This window comes from Lipotes vexillifer, unplaced genomic scaffold (assembly GCF_000442215.2).
Source record: "Lipotes vexillifer unplaced genomic scaffold, Lipotes_vexillifer_v1.1 scaffold1266, whole genome shotgun sequence".
NCBI lineage: Eukaryota > Metazoa > Chordata > Mammalia > Artiodactyla > Lipotidae > Lipotes > Lipotes vexillifer.
In genome coordinates, this window is record NW_006778690.1 from 424,865 (window position 1) to 447,702 (window position 22,838).

Sequence of the window (22,838 nt, forward strand, 5' to 3'; positions counted from 1 at the left end):
TAAAACTTTATTTAAAAAACAGGCGGGGGGACTGGGTTTGATCCATGGACTATTGTTTACTGACCCCTGGTCTAGTGGACAAGACAGCCATTAAACAGATCATTTGAGATGACAAATACTTCAAAAGAAAAGGACAGGGTGACATAAAGTCACATGGCAGAGCTGTCCAACTTAGCCTAGAGAGAAGAATAAAGACTTTCTTGAAGAATATGACTTTAAGCTAATATTTAAATAAAGAGGAAGAGGAGTTACCCAGATAAAAGTAAGGGCAACAGGCTTGATGAAGACCTAAAGCATGGAAAGAGCGAAAATAGAAATAAACTCATTCTTAAACTTAGCGATTGACGGAGAGGGAGATGAAATTGTGTAAGGATAGAGTACAGAGTGAAAAGACAAACTAAGAGTGTTGAAAAAATTTCAGAACCTAGTACTTCCCTAGAGGAAGAGGTGCCAGCAGGAAATACTCAGAAGGAATGATCAGTGAGGTGTAGCAGTAGCAGGACGTTTAAGACCTTCCATCTTGTGACCTAAATGGGAAGGAAATCCAAAAAAGAGGGGATATACGTATATGTACAGCTGATTCACTTTGCTGCGCAGTAGAAACTAACACAACATTGTAAAGCAACTATACTCCAATAAAAATTTAAAAATAAATAAAAGGTGAATAGTTTGTATAAAAAAAAAAAAGACTGGGGCTTCCCTGGTGGCGCAGTGGTTGAGAGTCCACCTGCCAATGCAGGGGACACGGGTTCGAGCCCTGGTCTGGGAGGACCCCTCATGCCGCGGAGCAACTAGCCCCGTGAGCCATAATTACTGAGCCTGCGCGTCTGGAGCCTGTGCTCCGCAACAAGAGAGGCCGAGATAGTGAGAGGCCCGCGCACCGCGATGAGGAGTGGCCCCCACTTGCCGCAACTGGAGAAAGCCCTTGCACAGAAACGAAGACCCAACACAACCATAAATAAATAAATAAATAAATAAATAAAGCCCTGTTCTGGGAAGATCCCTCATGCCGCGGAGCAACTAGCCCCGTGAGCCATAATTACTGAGCCTGCGCGTCTGGAGCCTGTGCTCCGCAACAAGAGAGGCCGAGATAGTGAGAGGCCCGCGCACCGCGATGAGGAGTGGCCCCCACTTGCCGCAACTGGAGAAAGCCCTTGCACAGAAACGAAGACCCAACACAACCATAAATAAATAAATAAATAAATAAATAAATAAATAAAAATTAAAAAAAAAAAAAAAAAGACCTCCCATCTTGTGTGTTGGATATGTAAGTTGGGAGATATCAGCCTAAAGGCTGGGAACCTCAGAGAACTGGTACACTTTCTGAAGGACTAGATAGGTAGATAGATAGATAGATAGATAGATAGATGATATAAAAGAATAATAGACCTGAGGACTGAGAAAGTGTGAGTGGTAGGGTAGAAAAATGAAGAGGTAGTGAAGGAATCAGAAATAATAGATAGGAACACATCACTGGTATATAGTAGGTGCTCAATAATTTCTTGATAAGTGAATGGAAGGATAACAATATAATGTAAAATCAAAGAACCCAAGAGGGAAAGGATTTTAATAACAGGTTGACCTATAGTTTTGCATGCTTAAAAGAGCTATTGCTCAAGGCTGGTTTCCTTGACTATCTGAGAAAGGTTGCGGGTAAGGACTCAATTACTTTTGATGCCCTAGTGCAGGATAAGCCTGACCTCCAATTCCTTCCTCTAAGGAAAGCTGACCTGGCTCTTTTCTTCCCTGAAGATTTCAATGAGTAGGAATAGGGACCTTCCTGTGTCAGTACATGTTCAAAATAAAAATATAAAATTAGAATAGGAGCAAGATTTTTCATAGATTGCAATGACACAAGCTCAACTGTTATCTCTTCTCTTGATCATTTATATTAAACATGTATTTTATTACTTAATTCTAAACATTTTGTATTGCTGTTTTAACTTTTTATTAACTTCTTGTTGATATCTATAAAGTCCTGTGTTAGATGCTGTGAGTGATTCAAAAAAACGTAAGACATAGCTCTGGGCTAAAGTATTATGTAACTGACAAGTAAATTGTAAGTTTCTTGACATTAGGAATCATATTTGACATTTCCTATTTTTCCTTGCACAGTATCAGACTTATAGTTGGTACTGCAGAAATAATTTTCCCCTGCCCTCTGCCTTGCACCATTTGGTGACCAAATGGTGTCCATAATATAGCCACTTCTGTATGACTTGGACAAAACATGATGCTTTCTGAAGAAGACAATATTCTGAAGGCATCAGTAACAGTAATTTCAGCTTGTTGAAGGTTGGGGTTCTTTGTGTAAAGGTCAGCCTGTCAGTAAATAGCATGCCACCCTGTTCTTTCAAGATTATAAGAAACCTTTGTATGTGTGTTTTTATACCTAAAGAAAAAAAAAAAGCGTAGTGGGAAACTGTACCCAGTGGTCTCACCAGATGTTTTCAAACCAGAACTAGGGCAACTGAGTTGTAATTTATTTTTAAACCATTTATTTTCACAAATTTATGAGAGTAGGGAGCTGAGATTTTTCTTGCATGAATTAGCAGGTAATTTCATTTTCCATTCGACTTTAGCAGAGAAGACCTCTCCTTAAGATGAAAATGTGAAGCAGAGGTTCTTGCCAAATCTAAAAAGTAGAGCAAAGATTAGTCTTAAGAAAACTCATAGATAAGCGGGAAGGATACCTTTTTCGAATACCCAGTCCCCTGTACTAAGCATATTCAGAGGCTTGTAAGACTTAATTTATTAATGACTTATGACACGTGGCTTACGTCCTCCTCTTTACCTGCGCTCCTCCCGTCATCCTGAGTGAATTCATCACCCAAGTAGACAGCTCACCCAGCACCAGCCTCAGAGTTCCTTAATGTGATCTTCACCCACTCACTTCTATTGCCACATCCTGGATTTGTCATACACCCAATCTGTTTCACCTCTAACCTCATAAATGCAGACTTGACTTTGTCTGGGCAGAACTTTCATCCTAGCTCTGTCACTCAGTTACTCCCAGTACAGCCATTCTCAGTTCCCTAACATCTCATTTCCAGTACTCTTCCTCACTCTGCTGCAGCCTCTCACCCTTCTCAGGTTTCTCTGACTTGGGACCTCCAGTCCGTAGACTTCTCTTCTTTCTCCCTATCAGCCTTCTCCTGCCTTCACTTCTTTCATCTCCTGCTGCGTTCTATTTTAAATTACCACTCTCTTGCCAGGAACCACAACTCCTTTGCCCTGTTGCCCTGATACCACTTACCTGACAAAACAACAGCTCTAACTGGGTGTCTGCTCCCAGATTGCTGAGTACACCCAGACAGAAAAAATAACTGCTATGCAGATTGGCATTTAACACTGTAAATTCAGGACCACCAACCTCGGCTAGATTATTCTTTTTCTATACTGTTGGGAAGAGAAGGTTATCCTTATAATGTATTAGTCTCTACCATCTGAACCTCATACTTAATAAGCCAAGGTATAGTGTTATAAGTTCTTTGTATGCCAAAAATTAGTATTAGGCTGGATCATTTCAATTATTACCCTCTCTGACTCTCTAACTTGGCTTTTGTACTTACTTTCCTGTTTTACTTTATGGTTTTGGGTCTAGTCCATCCAATAAGGTAAATTTCTAATGTTTTTAAAATTAATATTTGATCATTCAAAAAGAACATGTCTTAAACATTATGGAATGAAATGATAACAGAAGGGAAATCATTCCTACACGTAATTACCCTTTTTAGAGGCCTTTGTGAATCCAAGTTGTCTCTAGTTGTTGTCACTCAGGACAGGGGTCTTAGGCTCAGCTCACTTAAGTCATTTCATTCTTGCCTTTCCCAGCTTCCCCTTTCCATCATTTCTGATCCCACAAATTTCTAAAAACACACCCTTTTTTCCCCCAAAAGTAGCAGGGAAAGCAGCGCTATGTGTATGGGGAACAGGGCTGGGTATGTTTGTACGTATAGTTCATTTATTGAATGGCAGCATAGCATACTGGTTAAGAGTTCAGGCTCTCCGGCCCAATTTCCCTAGTTATTTGCTCTGTGATTTTGGGCAAATTACTTTCTGTACCTCAGTTCTCCCATCTGTAATATACAGATAATAATACTAGTTCCTACCTCACAGTGTGATTGTGAGGATTAAATTACATATTTTAAATGAGTTAATATCTTAGAACTGGTAAGCACTCAGTAACTGTAAGCTATTATTCATAATTTAGAATAAATTATTATTAATAATAATAATTACAGCTTCTCTATTTCCTAAAGTATACTTATTCATTAAGAAGAGAATAATGATGAAAGCTAGGAGCTGTTAAAAGTCCATTGACTGGGGCTTCCGTGGTGGCTCAGTGGTTGAGAGTCCGCCTGCCGATGCAGGGGACACGGGTTCGTGCCCCGGTTCGGGAGGATCCCACATGCCGCGGAGCGGCTGGGCCCGTGAGCCATGGCCGCCGAGTCTGCGCATCCGGAGCCTGTGCTCCGCAACGGGAGAGGCCACAACAGTGAGAGGCCCGCGTACCGCAAAAAAATAAACCAAAAAAACAAAAAAAAACAAAAGTCCATTGACTGGATGTAAAAAGTAGAGTTTTAGAATTGCAAAGGACCCAAGATATTATTTAGACCATTGGTTCTCAGGCAGTAATATGCATCAGAATCACTTATGAAATATTATAAAGTCACAGTTACCCAGGCCCTCCCTTCTCACATCTACCAAGTCAGAAATATCCACAGGCAGTTCCAAAGCATCTTCCTTGCAAGAACCACTGAACTAATTCAAGTCTTTAGATTTTATGATGAGGAAATTGAGACTTAGAATAAATAACTTGCCTAAGACCCCAAGTGTAAGTGGGACCCAGGTAATGTAGCTCCTTGGTAAGTGATCTTCCTACTCTTCTATGTTGCTTGCCAAATATTAAATTTTAAAGAAATTAATATGGGAGTTTATCCTTCTCTCAGTAATATCAGGAAGAATAATATAGGTTTTAAAAGTATACTTTATTCAGCATTTAATTCAAAATAAAACTTATTTTACAATAAAAATAAATGCAGATGACTTTTGTAGAGGACTTCATGCAGAGGACTTTTGCATATTTACAGTAGGATTTAAAGTGAATTTTGCTGTGCTTTTCATGTGGACGTTTGTTTTTGCCACAATGCTTGCTGCTAATTAGTACAAGGAAACTGCATTTTTGCTCCTCATGCCAACCTCACAGACTGACAGGCAAACAAAACAAATGGTTTATAGGGCAAGGTAGGTTGTAGGAATTAAATTCTTCAGAGCTCTCAATAATAAAATATGCATTTCTTATAATTAGGATTTTTTTTTATTTACATTCAAAAAAATTTTTTAAACCTTTGTGAAATATTCTTGGAATTTTCCAGTCCATGAACAGTCAATGTAGGAAAATCAGTGGTTATTAGGTATAGTTTTCTTATTGTAGCTTTACTGATTGGTAGATTAAAAGTCTAAAAACTATAACAAAAATTTTTTTCTGAATTTTTCTATTTGGTATTGAGTACTATGATACTATATCTCTTAAAATATGTTTTTCTTTATCCATAATATAAAGGAATCAAAAAATACATTAGAACTTGGAAGCGAACTTGTGCAAAGGTGTGAAATAAATTAAGATGACAGGGCAGAAGCAAGAAAATGGAGCTCAAATTAAATCTACCCCTCAACGCAGGCCTGCTTATATTTTACCATGTTTGCTACTATAAATTTATTTCCATGTATGTGTTTCTTTGCTAGAAATGATAAATAGCTGCCAGCCCAACTTCTGATTCTTAGGCAACTCCATTTTACCAACAAACCACTCATTTTGATTTGGTAAGTGCTAAGAAGTCCACTATCCCAGATCCCCATCAACCTGTTTTAAACTGTTGTTGCTTCTACTGTGTCTTTGCCTGATTCCATACCCTTTGCTCTACATTTCATCTCAGGTTTGACCTTTGGATCTTTTTACTTGATGCATGTGTCTGGCCTCCTGGCATTTGACTACAACCTGATCATCTTTGGTTTAGACTCACCTTCTAGTTCCAAGCTACCAAGATTTATACCCCCTGATTCCAGCAGTTCAGAAATTCCTGGCACAGCCATTGGCTGCTATCTAAAGAGGATCAACTTCAAACACTAGCCCTATATTATAAACATCCATTTTTTCATTTGTTCAACAGATTGTACTCATCACTACTATGTGTAAGGCACTAGAGTAATTTCTGGGAAATACAGAAAATTAATTAGTAATAGAAAGCTTAATGCTCTTAAAATCTGGTAAAACAAATAATACAAGTATATAATGATAGTTTAAGATAGTATGTGTTCAACTCTTATGAAGTATTTATACAAACAAGACATTAATTTAAAAAATCTTCAAATAGAAAATCCTTAAGCTGGAATTAAGGGGTATGAGGTACAAGAAGACATGACCAAAAGAACCTGGGATGTGATTCATGGATTAAAAAAGATTAGGAGGGGCTTCCCTGGTGGTGCCGTGGTTGAGAGCCCGCCTGCCGATGCAAGGGACCCAGGTTCGTGCCCTGGTCTGGGAAGATCCCACATGCCGCGGAGCGGCTGGGCCCGTGAGCCATGGCCGCTGAGAGCCCGTGCTCCGCAATGGGAGAGGCCACAGCAATGAGAGGCCCGCGTACCGCAAAAAAAAATATATATATTAGGAACACTGACAGGTGTTTAACTAGACTTTGGAGGTAGGGTAGGATAGACACATGCAACAAACACATTCCAAAAAGTGGAACCAAACCAACAAGATCAGAAAAGTTTAAGTTAAAGAAATTGTATTCGTCTAGACTGGTTGACAGTATATGTAAGGAGTGGAAGAAAGCCTAGAAAAGTTGGTTGGAACCAGATTATGGAAGGGTTTGAATACTGAGGAGTTTAGAGTTGGCACGTATGTTTTGGGGAGTCAGAAAGTTTTGAGCAGGAAATGATGATTGGCTTGATTTAGCAGTGCTATACAGGAAGGATTTGGTAGTGAGGAGATAGGCAGGCAGAGACTGCAAACCAGGGAATCAGGAGGCTAATACAGACAGTAATCTAAAGTAAGGAGGGCCTGGAGACGATTTCTTAAGTGCCTGTAATGAGCTGGTGCTGGTGATACAATGAGGACTGGGTCCTTTTGATGAGCAAGTTTTTAGTCTAGCAAGATATTGATCTCTTAAAGGCTCCTTAGAGGGGTCTCTATGCAAAACTTTGGGACCACTTCTGATCGTTTCCCGGTTACTAGGTTAATTAGATCGATCTTCATTTTATAATAGGATGTATTCTCTACCTTCTAAAACTGCTTTTCCGTTTTATCAGTCTGCTGAGGCAAAAGTATCCCAACCACTTGCACATAAAGAAAAGCAATTTATTACTTAAAACAAGACAGGAACACGACACCATACAAGGCAAAGCAGAAAATGACACGTTTTAAAGAGATAACTGAAGATGATGAGGAGAATGAATTGGAGGTTAGATTAGGGGCAAGAAAACCAGTTAAGAGGTTGTTGTAGTAATCTACCTGCTTGGTTATGAGGGTCTGAACTAAGACAGTATGAAAGAAGAGGAGTCCTTAGTGGCTACTTCCACCATAATCCTTTCTATCACTGCCCTGGTACAACTCCGGGGTGGGTAAAGGACTCTCACTTGGAATTGATCTTGAACAGAGGGACTCAAGAACACAAGAAACACTTGTTTACTTCTGCAGACTTAGAGGTAAGGTTCCTACTGTCAAGCAGTCTCTTTTCCTGTTCCTTTCTTTTGGAACATGGTTTACCAGCCTTCACATTGATTCTGTGAACTCCCTGATAAATTCTTGTTTTGCTTTAGTTAGCCCAAGTTGGTTCCTAGGGCTTACAATAAAAAACCTCTAATTGACACTGTATGTGATTTTTGAGGCACCTGTGGATAACCAGGTGGAGACTGTTAGAAATATGAAACTAGAGTAGTGGTTCTCAAAGTGATGCATCAGCATTACCTGAGAACTTGTTAGAAATGTAAGTTCTCAGGCCCCACCCCAGACTAACTGAATATGAAACTTGAGGAGTGGGGCCCGAGCAATCTGAATATCAGTAAGCCCTCTGGGTGATTCTAATGCAAACTATAGTTTGAGAACCAATTGAACTAGAGCTTAGAAGGGAGATTGGGGGTGGAGATAAAGATGTGTGAGTCAAATGAATGACAGTTGCTGTTAGGGGGAATGAATAACCTCCCAGAAGAGTGGAAGAGAGAAGATAAGCCCCTGAAGTAGATGAAATAATCAAAGAAATTGAGACTAGTGCCGTACAATCAAGGAAGGGGAAATTTAACAGAGCTGTCAGGTGCTATACAGAGGCCAAGGTGGATGAGAGAGCCAAGCGATAGGACTGATCATTAGAGGTTTTTGGTGTCAATTAAGAGAGAATTGGTACAGATAATGAAAATAAGTGGTGAGAGAACAAAGGCAAGAAAAAAACAAAGGATACTTTTTTGCAGTAGGTTGGGAGTGCAAGAAAGAAAGTTGAGGTAGATGTCTCAGTTTTTACTGCATTATAAGCACTCTAAAACACAATGGCTTAAGACAGTAATTATTATTATAGCGCAAGTGTCTGAAGGTTGGCTGATTTCAGCTGGGCTTGCTCATATATCTGAAAGCGTAATGTGGGCTTTCCTCTGGGCTGGGTTCTGTTTCACATATCTGTCATCCTCCTGGGACTCTTTGGCTTGCCCTGAGCATGCCTTTCTCATGGAGATGGAAGAAGAGTTTGGTTTTGGGTTTTTTTTCACTGCAGCATTTTTTAAATTGAAGTATAGTTGGTGTACAATATTATATGTAAGTTACAGGTGAACAATATAGTGATTCACATTTTTTAAAGGCTATACTCCATTTATAGTTATTATACAATATTGGCTATATTCTCTGTGTTGTACAGTATATTCTTGTAGCTTATTTTATACATAATAGTTTGTACCTCTTAATCCCCAACCCCTATATTGCCTCTCCCCCCTTCCCTCTCCCCACTGGTAACCACTAGTTCTCTATATCTGTCAGTCTGCTTCTTTTTTTTTAAACTATATTCACTAGTTTGTTGTATTTTTTAGATTCCACATATAAGTGATATACAGTATCTGTCTTTCTCTGACATTTCATTTGGCATAATGCTAAAGTCCATCCATGTTGCTTCAAATGGAAAAATTTCATTCTTTTTTATGGCTGAGCAGTATTCCATTGGATGTATATACCACATCTTCTTTATCCATTCATTTGTTGATGGACACTTAGGTTGCTCCCATATCTTGGCAATTGTAAATAATGCTGCTGTGAACATTGGGGTACATGTATCTTTTCGAATTAGTGTTTTTGTTTTTTTCAGATGTTTTTGTTTTCTTCTTGTCTGGAAGAAGAGTTTTAAGAGGGCAAGCAGAAACATACAAGGCTTCTTGAGGCCTAGACTCCAAACTGACACACTGGCACTTCTGCCTCATATTGGACAGAGCAGGTTGTGTGACCAAGCCCAGATTCAAGGGGGTGGGAAATAGAATTCACCTTTTAGAGAAGCTGCAAAGTGACATGGCAAAGGGCATGAGTTCACACAGGGGTGGAGAATTGGGACCATTAATACCATGGTAGGAATGACCAGAGCATGCTTGAAAGTAGAAAGGAAGGGATATGTAGGATAAAGAAGAAAGTGAAGTAAGGAGGAAAGATCAATACCAGAGGTCAGAGAATTAACCTTTGAATAAAGGAAGGGTACTTTTGGGAATGGAAAGAGGGGAATTCGGTTGAATTAGATTTAATAAATTAAAATACAGGATGCCCAGTAAAATTTTAACTTTAGGTAAACAATGAATACTTCTGAGTATTAGGTATGTTCTATGCAATATTTGGTAGGCTCCCGGTACACAGTTTGCTATTTTTACTAGTTTAAATACCATTTAAATATTTCTATAATGCAGTACTTGGGACACATTTATCCTAAAATATGTTTCCTTATTTATTTGAAATTCAAATATCACCAGGCAACCTGTATTTTGACAACCCTACTTTGGATGAATTTTAAATAAAGCCATGGTAAGATAATCTACAAACGGCTAGATGGGTGCATTTGGGGATTTAATCCTGGGAGAAGTTTGGAACAGCTGCTATGGATGCTGTGCAGTGTCAGTGAAAGGACTGCTGATCAGTAGTGAGGCCCACTTAGCAACAGGCAGCATGACTTTTTCTTGGATCAGCAGTAATGCTTCACTGCTGGGAAGCAGTGGTAGGAACAGAGACAGCCGGTGCAGGCGACCACCTTGGTTTGACTGCGTAGGAGAGGCCTGGGGAGGAGTTTGGGGCATAGTTGAAATGACTAGGGGTCCAGATTGTACACAGAAGCAGGTGAAACCAGAAGGTGAATTGGGAGGCAGAAGATGAACAATTATTCATTTTCATTGGAAGAGGTGGAAGTTCACAGAGAAGAAACAGAATTTATAGTCCTGGAAGAATAGTTCTGTGATAGTGGGGTTAAAAATCCAATTTCAGGGCTTCCCTGGTGGCGCAGTGGTTGAGAGTCCACCTGCCGATGCAGGGGACACGGGTTCGTGCCCTGGTCTGGGAGGATCCCACATGCCGTGGAGCGGCTGGGCCCGTGAGCCATGGCCGCTGAGCCTGCGCTCCGCAACGCGAGAGGCCACAACAGTGAGAGGCCCACGTAACAGGAAAAAAAAAAAAAAAAAATCCAATTTCATGAGACAGAACTGGAGCTAAATTTAAAGGAAGAGCTCTGGACACAAGGTACCTAGTTTTGCATTCTAGTTAATGTGATCTTGGTCAAATAATTAAATTTCTGTATGACTTAGATTTTTTTTTTGGTAAAACATGAATAATAATTGTTCTTACCTCATAGGGTTACTGTGAGGATTAAGTGAAATAACCTATATGAAGTACCTAGAACAGTATGTCTGGTGTTTACCATGTTTTATTATTTTAAATACCACTTACATGTATCTATAATCAATAAATGTGAATACTTTAGAGAATATTATTTGAAAGACAGTGGTAAGTATACATTGTGTGTTCTGCCTTAGCTAACAAATGCTGTGTCTGGAAAATACATACACAGTTAGCTACCTGTTGAAGTTGGACTCATGCAGCCTTTACCACTTAAGGTTGTTTTCTTTACTGTTACCTCAAGAAAATAATTATCATGCTCAAGTCATATGTCTCCTCATTTCCCCCTAGGTGACCATGCTTTGGGATTTTCATAGTTTGAGTAATTCCTCTGGGCTCTACCACCCAGCAAGTTAAAGAGGACAAGATTCCTCCCTGGGGATTGTGGTTCTGGGAATGTGAGCAGCTTGTTTTCATGAGAGCTGCACCCTGACGGGACCTACTGTTAGGAGCTGTTGTGTGGGTGGCTGTGTTGTTTTTAGTTGTTTCTTCCATCCTACACTGTTGTTTATATATAAAGATTTTTGAAAAGTGAATGTTTTACAGGGCTGTTTTGCTTATACAAAGAAAATTAAAACAATTTCAAAGTAATTACTTGTGTTTTATATTTTTCTCTTTTAAAATATTCATTGATATTGCCTGGAAAGAAAATGAAGACCAAAGAAATGGCTACACTCTTAATGTTTTAAAATAAGGTAATGTTATTCTCTGTTTGAATGGAGCCTTCTAAGGAATGACCACAGTCTCATACACAATCGACTTAAATGCATTCTTTATCTTTAAAAGGAAGCAGAATAGGATCATTGAATAAATCACATGTGTTCACAGCCTTGTCTGATGAAATCATATACTACACAAACACATTATTCTCTAGTCAGGAGGGTAAGGGGACATTTGAAGTGGGGCTTGCCCTGGCGGAAACCTTTTTTTGTTTAAAAAATAGTGCAGTGAAAGACCACACAGTAGATGATAACAGAAAATATCTTCCATGCCTTCCTCTACCTTTATACTTTCTCATTCTCCTTTGTTCTTTAAGGACATCTGTTGTAATGATTATTTGGTATAACTCATAGGTACATAGCAGAAGGCATATCATATTTCATTTATTATTTTGTCTATTATAATTATTGCTCTCTTTTACATCATGACATTGTAGGTTTTTAAAATATTTTGTTTATAAAAGATATGAAAGATGTTATAGGAAATTTATTAGTTGGCTGTAGATATCTAAAGAGTAAATGTTTTAACTCTGAATTTAATAAAATTATATTTTAGGAAGTCTAGTAGACTTTTATCAAGCTACATCTTAAAGAGATAAATATACTGAAAGACGAACTTCATTTTCCTTTTTTACATCAATTGCAATGTTTTGTTTTTTTTTTACTTAGGCATTTGAAAGATTCTTAATTATAAACAACATTGATAGGAGATTTTGGAGGCTTTAAAATAGGTCCATTATTTCAAATGTTTTCAACATTTTGATAGCTGATTTGCTGTCTATATTATGGATGCAATTCAAAATTCAAGTTTTTACTTCTTATTAGGTGTTCTTATATTGCCTCCCAATTTTGCCCTAGGTTGATCCCCTGAGGATTTTTGAAATTTATGTTTGAAAGAGTTTTTTTTTTAATGAAATGCAGTATTTTTATTTGAAAGAATTTCAAATAAATGTTATTTTTATTACGAAAATGTCAAACATACACAAAAGTAGAGCAAATAGTATGACAAACCCCCAAGTTATGTCTGAACTTTAAGTGATATGTTAGTACAGGTACTACACTACATTTGTTAATGCAGCATGTTCAGGGACTCAAGAAATGCTTGTGGCTTACCGCACACTTGAAAGAAGTTGTATAAATCAATTTTTAAAAAATATTCAGTCATTTCCCAATCTATAACAGATTGTATTTCAAATGTTTGTTGGTCGTTAGCCAATTTTTGGACCTACAAATGTGTTTCTCATAGAAACAATCTTGAAATGGCTATTAGCTTTTCAGGCTAGCTCTCAGTAATTTATCTAATTCACAGTTAAGGGAACCCAAACACCATTTTTAACATCATTTCAGTGAGAAAATGCTTCCTTTGAAGCATTTGAAGTCCTAGGGAACAGCACCACCCATCTTCCCTTCCACTAAGTATGGGAGATACGGGAGCAGAGTCAGAAGACTAGTGAAGATTCACATCCATGATGCATCTTCAACAAAAGTAGCAGGAACTCAGAGAGGACAGTAGGAGTGTGGGGATGGGAGTGCACTCTGTACATTCCATTCTGAAATGATTTACTGTTTCCTCTGCCAGTGGAGTTTGTTTTTATCCTTTTTTTTTTTTAAGGACTTTTTATTTAAAAAAAACCACCTTCACAAATACTCTGTTGTATCCAAAGTTTTCATTTTACAGACTTTTTTAAAAGCAGGCTTCTGGTTATTTTATTCTTTGAGTAAGTTTCTGACATGGGGGGAAATTATTTTCACTGGCTGAGATATGCCTAAGACAACAGGAAAAGATTCCTGACTAGTAAAACATAAAATTGGAGTATAAACATAGGTACTAAACTGCAAATAAGTCAGGTTGTTGAAATAATGTATATAGTGAACTTACAAGTATTATTAACCTTTTAGAGTATCTGGGAATGACAAATGAAAGCACGGTTTTGTCATGCCAACCTATACTCTCATTCTTCTAAATTGACCTTACATTCCTACTCTTCCAGGCTCTTATCCTGGCAGCTATTATAGGCTCCAGTCTTACCTCTTCTCTAGAGAACGTGTATGCTTGTGAGTGACTTGACAGCAGGCCCCCAATGCTAGCTAGCCTCATTTTCCAGAGGTAGTAATGCCAGTACCCTTATATACAAAGAAAATCAAACATCCTTTGTGATGAGTCCACTGAAAATCAAACATCCTTTGTGATGAGTCCAGCATGATGTGCTACTACTTCACTCCGAGCCACGCTCCCAGAAGATAAAGAGGGTCTTGCTGTGTGTCGAGTACTGAGCTAATAAGGTGCTTTACATATGTTACTGTATTAGTCCTCATAGTAACTCTGAGGGATGGGGGTGCTGTCCTCATTTTACAGATGAGGAAAATTTCCAAGAACTAGTTAGCAATGGAGTTAGTGAGTGGCTGGATTCAAACTGGGTTCAAACCACTATGAGGGGAATGAACCCACATATCCCTCATTTGAACTTGCCCACCAAACCAGCTAAGGGAAGAAAACCAAAAAGCCTTCTCTGAGTTAGCTTTACACTTACCAGCAACTCTTAGAACTGTGGTTCCTCTGCCTGGGGGACCTGGGCCCTGCAGCTCCCAGAGCTAGCTCATATCCTCAAGATCCCCCCAAATCCAGGGTAAGCATGTCTCGTCTCAGCCCTTCTGAAGTCTCAGGTAAATGTCTTGCCATTATCACTAGGCTCCTGCAGCTGGAAACCCAGTCATCTCTAACCCAGATGAGGAAACTGGAGCTTGATACTAAGGCATGGCTCCGGAAGAACCCTTCAACTGGAGTCCCTCCCTGCCTACTGATGGTGCTGAGAGTGCCAGAGGACAGGCTCCCCTGCCAACCAGCGTAACTCAGGAAAATCTGCGTGAAGATACAGTAGTCGAGAGGAAAAGAAATAAAATTCAAGGAACTGGAGTTGTCAGGTGATCCTACAAAGGAGCCTCTAGGCCCATAGATGTTTCGTCTGCATTAATAAGTTCTCCAGTAACTTCAAAGATAGCTACTTCTAGATCTCTGAATTCCTAACCACTGATGGAGAGTCCAAATTTAAGATATCAGGCTCAGAAACTCCCAGAAATAGCCTAGGGCAGTCTCAAAATATGTCCCTGGGAACTTGTTAAAAATGCAAATTAATGAGCCCATCTCATACTTAGTGAATCAAAAGTGGGGTCCAGGAATCTCTGTTTTAACAAGCCCTCCAGGTGATCCTGGTATTCACTAAGGTTTGAAAACCACTGGCATAGGAAGATGAAGGATGATCCCAGGTTCTCCACATTAACCTAGAATTAACCTGCAACAGCTACCTGAGGTTAGATTCTACCCTCCCACCTCCCACCCACCTCTAACCAGTGCTGTGGTTAGAGTCGGGTGACTCTCTCAACCAAGACTAACTGCCTAGTTGCTCATTTTTTCCCTTGAAAACTCCAAGGAAAATTTTGGGTAGACAGCAGATGACTGAATTGAAATTTTAAAACTCACTGTTTATGATAGGGGAATTGGAAATAACTTAAATGTCTATTAATAGGGATTTGATTAAAAACAAATTCTAGGGCTTCCCTGGTGGCGCAGTGGTTGAGAGTCCTCCTGCCAATGCAGGGGACACGGGTTCATGCCCCAGTCCAGGAAGATTCCACGTGCCGCGGAGCGGCTGGGCCCGTGAGCCATGGCCGCTGAGCCTGCGCGTCCGGAGCCTGTGCTCCGCAACGGGAGAGGCCACAACAGTGAGAGGCCTGCGTACCGAAAAAAAAAAAAAAAAAAAAACAAATTCTATGAGGATTGGGACCAATGCTGACCAATACTATGTTCGCTATATTCTCATTGCCTAATACAGCATTAGTATTCAATATTCATTAACTGAACGAATAAGTGATTATATATTCATATACCTTCAAATGCTGAAGTACAATGCAGCCTTTAAAAAAGTTTTCTAATAGCAATCTCATTCCCACATATTTACCCCCAAACCTGAAAGCCAATGTTTATAGCAACTTTATAATCGCCAAAAACTGGAAACAACCCAAATGTCCTTCACCTGGTGAATGGATCAGGAGGGGACTGCATTTGAGGAAGCAGTTGAGGGCACCTCATTTTACATGTTATTGTTTTAATTATAAGAATTTATTTGTGTATTATATAATTAATAAATAAACAACATTTTATAGACTGACAGGATAAACACCCAAAATGTCAATAGTTATCTCTGGTTGGTAGGATGACAAGTGATGTTTTTTTTATAGAAAAATTTTACTTTATAGAAAAATTAATTTCTAATTTTTCTATATAAACAGGTTATGCTTTTATAACTAGAATAAATAACAAGTTATTTTAAAAGTGGGGAGTGGGAAACCCAGGAAGCATGACACATGAAAAATTTATACAAATTAAAAACATGGGGGACTTCCCTGGCAGTCCAATAGTGAAGACACTGCACTTCCACTGCAAGGGGCATGGGTTCCTGCTCGGGGAACTAGATCCCTCATGCCACATGGTGTGGCCCAAAACAAAAAAGGAAAAGAGAATGTTATAAAAATATCCAAAACAAAGTTTCACTGGAAAAAGAATTTGTATACTCCCTCCTCAAATTTAATGTCCATACAGATTACCTGGAGTATTCGTTAAAATGCAGATTCTGATTCCAAGGATTTGAATTTCTAACAAGCTCCTGGTCCATAGAGCACTTGAACAACAGGCTGTAACACTGTGTTGTCAAAAGAACAGCCACTAACTAGCCACATATGCACTTGAAATGTGACTAGTCCACATTGAGGTGTACAAGTGTAAAATACACACTGGATTTTGAAGACTTAACACACACACCAAAAATGTAAAATATCTTAATTATATTAATTACATGTTGAAACAATATTTGTGGATATATGGCATTAAATAATATATTAAAATTAATTTAAGCCTGTTTCTTTTAATTGTTTTAAAATGGCTACCAGAATATTTTAAATTACATTTGTGGTTTGTATTTTTTGGCTTGTATTTTATTTTTATTGGACAGCACTGATCTAGAATAACTATTAACAGGATTTTACTTCACTCTGGGTCTTACATCACTAAAATAATGCAGGAAAAGGATTAACACCTCATTAATGACCAAATTGGCAACTTTTGTATATTATTCATTAAGTAAACATCCTTAGGATTTCTTAAAATCTATAGGTAGAGGTTGAGACAAATAGAAATCATAGAATTTTAGATCAGAAAAGAAACTTTAAGGTCATCAAGTTCAAACACCCTGGCTTATGGAATTATTTATCAATTTGACAAAGATGTATTCAGTATTTAATATCTGTAAGTACTGAATAGGTATTTACCTGATGGACAAGTAAGTAAGGTGAGCACCTACCCTGGAGAAGCTGAGAATGATGGTAGTGGTCTGTAATGGCACCCTATTAGGCATGTGGACAGAGTTCTCTCAGACACAGAGGCAGAGGCCAACACAGACTCCATTTTCCTGAGGAAGATCTAACAAGCTCCAAACAAAGAGGCTTACTTGGGCTGGCTGTAAGTTTCCCGAGGTTTTACAGCTTCTGTTTGATATCAATGATGCACACAAGGCTTTAGGATTAGACGTGTATTTAAATAATCAACATAAGGCATGCTTTCTCCTCTTTCACACAAAATAGATGCACTATTATCAGAAAGCAAGGAAATTTAAACCTGAGAAACTTTGGAAGTTTGAACATGGTTGATGGAAGCAGAATGAAATTTGGAGTGTAGCACAGCCAACCTTCAATTATATGTGCAAATGAGAGGCGAATAAAACAAGATGCTCAGTTCAGCGATTATTTTTTAAAACTTATTTATAAGGAATATTTTATTTCGGGGCATTATGACTGAAATTTTTTCTTATTTGTTACATTTCCTTTCTGTGAAGGAATGAAAAGACAAATTTAGGATAAATAATAAAGCATTTCAGTGAGCTAAAAAAATTCTTTTTACTTCAAGTGGTAACATGGGCTGAAAATATGAATAGCACTTTACAATTTTTTTACGTTAAAATCTGGGTCCCTCCCCCCCATAATATTTCAAGCATTAATAATGTAGTGCTTCTTTAAATCAGGTTGCTTTGGTATGCATTCTTAACCTATAGAGAAGCAGCTTCAGAGGACAAGCTTCCCTCAGTACATCCACAGAACCAAAGGCCCTCATGATCATGGGTTGGATCTAATCTGAACATTTATTTGTGTTACTCATTTTCAACCAATATTTTTAAAACTGCCCATCTGGAAAAAGTCAAACCTACCTGAGAACGGCTGGACAGCCCTTGCCCAAGAGCGAAAAACTGCCTAAAGCCATTTAAAACCAAAACTTGAACTAAGCAGAATAAATAGTTCTGCCTAGGCATTGTAACTACATTCCCCTGTCTTTGAGAGTAATTGGAGGGACTTCCCTGGTGGTGAAGTGGTTAAGAATCCACCTGCCAATGCAGGGGACACAGGTTCGAGCCCTGGTCCAGGAAGATCCCATATGCCAGGGAGCAGCTAAGCCTGTGCGCCACAACTACTGAGCCTGCGCTCTAGAGCCTGTGAGCCACAACTACTCAGCCCGCATGCCACAATTGCTGAAGCCTGCGCACCTAGAGCCCGAGCTCCGCAGCAAGAGAAGCCACCGCAATGAGAAGCCTGCGTACCAGCGCGCAGCAACGAAGACCCAAGGCAGCCAAAAATTTAAAAAACAAAAGAGTAATTGGAACAGCATATTTAGAACCCAGAATGTTTGCTTAAGAACCATCAAGTTAATTGGGTTAATTTTGCCTCATTCACACCAAAAGGTAGAGTGTATTGTCTTCAGTTGGCTTTAAATATTCCTAATGATTTTAAAAAAACCTTATTCCCAAACAAAATCTGGTAATTACTTGGCTTCAAAATAATTGCTGCAAACAAATCCTGCAGCAATTATTACAGGAAGTGGCCTAATCTTAAATAATAATCTGCCATCCCCCCCACATACAAAGGGAAAACCCATTACGACATCATTTAAAAATGTATCTGTTGTAAAGACACCTGTTCTTTGGATCAACATGCTGGGGGTGCAGGAGGTACCCATCTTGGAATATCGACACGGAGAGATCCTGAATTAGGGGTATTTGGGATGATGAGACATTTACAAAAGGTTTAGATTCTGGAAAAATATATACCTGTAAGTGTAGTCCAATAATGTGGTAATTTAGGTATGAATTCTTTTTTTCTCAAATACAGAGTTTTAGGAGAAGATGTTTTAGGAGAACCAACACACTGCTCATGTCTTGTATAATATCAAGCTTGCTTTGCTATTTTCCTGAGTTGCATCAATAGAAGAAATATAAAATGATAATAAGTCTCCTTGCCACCTCATCAGAGGTTTTATAAATTTATAATTTTGGCATGTTTATGACACAACTTGCACCCTTGTTTATTTCAGATGATTTTATTAGCTAGTATCTGCAGGCTATGAAAAAAAACTCACTTATCTTTTCTAAGCTTTCCACATCAGTTGGTCATTAGAAAATTCATGGTCTTTTTGGAAAAAATTCTAACATTCCAGCCTCTTAAATAAGTATTTTTTCCCTCTATGACATTAATTTCTTCCCTTAAGTTTTTACTTCAGCTATAATCTTAGAGTACAGGTAAATGGGAAATACACATAATAATAACTGCATTTAAATTTATAATGTGCTGAATCTCTTTTGAAGGTAGTCTTGTAATAAAGAAGGAATTCAAAACAGAGAACCTCAATCTAGTTTCTGCGAAAACATAAGAAAGCTGCAAATCTGCCAACATTTCATTCACACTGAGCTATACATTTCCTAGGCACATCTACCCTTACTAGCAGGCCAAATTTTCTTTCTCTCTCCAGAATAGAATATGGATAATAAAGATAGATAGACATTGGTAATTACTTGGCTTCAAAATTATGCTTTCTTCATGTACATAGATTCAGGAGCAAAATGTTTAGAGAACTGTTTCAAATATATCGTGGGTTGTGAAGACCAACTTCATTCTCTTACTCTCCTAATCCACTGTTTCATACCTTCTCCTCCTCAAGCCACCAATACCTCCTTCCCTCTTTCCTTTTCAGCCCTTGTGTCCTATTTCACTGAGAAATAGGAGTAATCAGAGAAGAATATCCACAGATCCCCTGGCCACCAGCACAGTCACCTGCCAATATCTGTGCATATTCTCTGCCTTCCTGCCTTGGAATGAAACATACCAAGCTCTGTATCTCTGCAGCTTGTGCACTAGATCCTATCCCTTCCCCCCTACTCAAAGACAGCGAATCAGCAACCTTCCCCTCTCTCGTGCATCATCATTCCCACCTTCCCTACTGGTTCATTCGCATAAACTGCTACCACTTTGGAGGAAGCAGCTCTCAGCGCTCTTCCTGGATTCTTACAGTAGCCTCCTGAATGGTCTCCTTCTATCAGCCCTTGCTCCCTTCAATCTGTACTCACCTCAACAGCCAGAATGCTTCTGTGAAAATCCAAAATCCAAAATCTTGCTGCTCCTTTGCACAAAGCCCTCCAGAGGCTTCACATCTCACTGAGGGTAAAAGCTAAAGTCCCTACCAAGGCTTTCAAGGCCCTATTTGGTCTTCCCTGCCCTCGGCCTCCCCTTACCCTCTAACTCAATCTTCTGCTTTTCTCCCTTCCTGCGCGAGCCGCAGGGACCTCTTCATCTTCCCTCCAACACCAGGCACACTCATGCCACTTGTACCAGATTGTTACATGGTTCATTTCCTTACTTTCTTTTGATCTTTCCTCAAACATCACCTTCTCAATAAGGCCTTTCCTGTCCACTCTTTAAAATTACAACTGCCCCTCCCCCACCCCACCTTCCTTGCTCTATTTTTCACTTATTCCATGTGGTGAAATACTATGTATTTTCACTTGTTAATTGTTGTTTATAGTCTGTCTGCCCCCACCCCAAGCAAAATCCATGAGTGGATGAGACTTTTTTTCCTTTTTACTTCCCTCCCATATTCCTGGTATATTCCTGAAACATAGTAAATGCTCAATAAATATTTATTGAAAGTATGACTCTGTCTTTATGAGAACGTAACTGGAAAATGACGCGGGAGTATTAGTCATGCTGACTAAAATTTTAAAATCTATTTCACCAGTTCTATTTTACAGACATAATTTAAATATACTTTTAGCTTCAGTTGGGTCTCTATAGGCATTTCTTTTCATTTAGAGGTATTATGGGACGCTCGTATACTTTAAGAGAAATATACTGTGGGGAAAAAAGGTATGTATCAATTCCTTTTGAACTCTCATATCTTTCAATAGCTTGCTATTTAAATTTTTTTTAATTCAATTCAGACATTCAAGTATTTATACTTATTTTTTTATGGTCCCTAATCAAAGATGATCTGCTATAAATTTCCCTCTAAGCACTGCTTTATGTGCATTGTACAAATTTTGATATGTTGTATTTTCATTATTATTCAGTTCAAAATACTTTCTTGTAATTTCTTATTTGACCTATGGGCTATTTAAAAATATGTTAACTTCTAGGTATTTGGGGATTTTGCACATGTTTATATTGACTTCTAATTTAATTCTATTTTATGGTCAAAAACCGTATTTTTTAAATTTCATTTTAATTTTTTTGAGACTTGCTCTACGGCCCAGCAAATAATCTTTCTTGGTGAATGTTCTGTGTGCACTTGAAAAGAAATGTGTATCCTGAAGTTTTCAGATAGGGCGTTCTATATATGTTAATTAGACTAAGTTAGTTGATTGTGTTATAAGTCATGTTTATCTTTGCAGATTTTCTGTTTATTTGTTCTATCAATTATTTTGTCAGTCAAACAGGAGTAGAAATCTCTGTTAGTGTGAATTTGTCTATATCTCCCTTTGGTTTTATTAGTTTTTACTTCTTGTATTTTGAAGCTGTATTATTAAGTGAATGCATATTTTGAATTGTTATATATCTTTCTGATGATTGCCTCTTTTATTATTATGAAACATCCCTCTTTATTTTTGGTAATATTCTTTGACCTAAAGTATACTTTAATATTAATATAGCCATTTCAGTTTTCTTATAATTAGTGTTTATATTGTCTATATTTTTCAGTCCTTTTAATCTATATGTTTAAAATGTACTTCTCATAGACAGTATACAGTTAGGTCTTGCTTTATTTTCCAGTGAGATTTCTCTGCCTTTTAATTGATGCGCTTAGTCCATTTACAGCTACTATAATTATCGATATGGTTGATTTAAGTCTGCTCTCTTGCTCTTTGTTTTCTATTTATCCCATCTGTTTTAAGTTCTTTTTTCTTCTTTTCCTGCCTTCTTTTGGGATATTTGAATATTTTTAAATCATTCTATCTTCTCTATTGTTTATTAGTTATGCCTCTGTTTTAGCTTTTTAAGGGTTACTTTAGGGTAAAACACATATCTTTAACTTACCACAGTCTACCTTCAAATAATATTATATCAATACTATTCACCTTACAATAGTATACTTCCATTTCTCCCTTCCAAATCCTGTGTTTTTGTTGTCATTTTACTTCTGCATATGTTTTATACACCCACAGTACAGTGTGATTATTTCTGTTTTAAATAGCTAATAATCTTTTTTAAATTTATTTTATTTTTTGGCTGCACCACACACCTTGTGGGCTCTTAGTTCCCTGACCAGGGATTGAACCCAGGCCCCAGCAGTGAAAGCACAGAGTCCTAACCACTGGACCACCAGGGAATTCCCTAAAATTTATTTTATATTTACCCATATGTATACCATTCCCAATGTTCATTCCTTTGTGTGTATTCAATTTTCCATCTGGTATTATTTTCTTCACACTGAAGAATTTTCTTTACCATTTTTTGTAGTCCAGGTCTGTTGGTGACAAATTCTCTCACTTTTGTCTTTTTTTTTCAGTTTTTAAATTCTTTAATTTGTTTCAAAGTTAAACCCAAGACACACTGACTTCATAGGAAATCCACTAAGAAATGTTTTTCTAGGCTGAACACCTCTTTTCCTTTAGTCTCCCCCAAGAGAGCATGTACATGTTAATTACTTTCATTTTATAATCACTACTGTCCCACCACTATACCAATATCACCTAAACTGTGTGTGTAGTATTCTGAATGTTCTTAGTTATACCCTAATTTCACTAACTGCAAAAGATTATCTGGGATAACCTGTCACTTGAATTCTTTGGCTACTTTTGAAGATGAAGTCCAAAGAACTCTTAAATGATTCTCCTTTGGTGGGG

The 22,838-nt window shown here is 38.1% G+C and overlaps 1 pseudogene; it reads right to left on the reverse strand.

Annotated features, from left to right (window-relative positions):
• LOC103080106 (uncharacterized) overlaps positions 1-6,096 on the reverse strand; it is a 13,090-nt pseudogene extending 6,994 nt beyond the window's left edge.
• Positions 6,097-22,838: the final 16,742 nt, after the last annotated feature.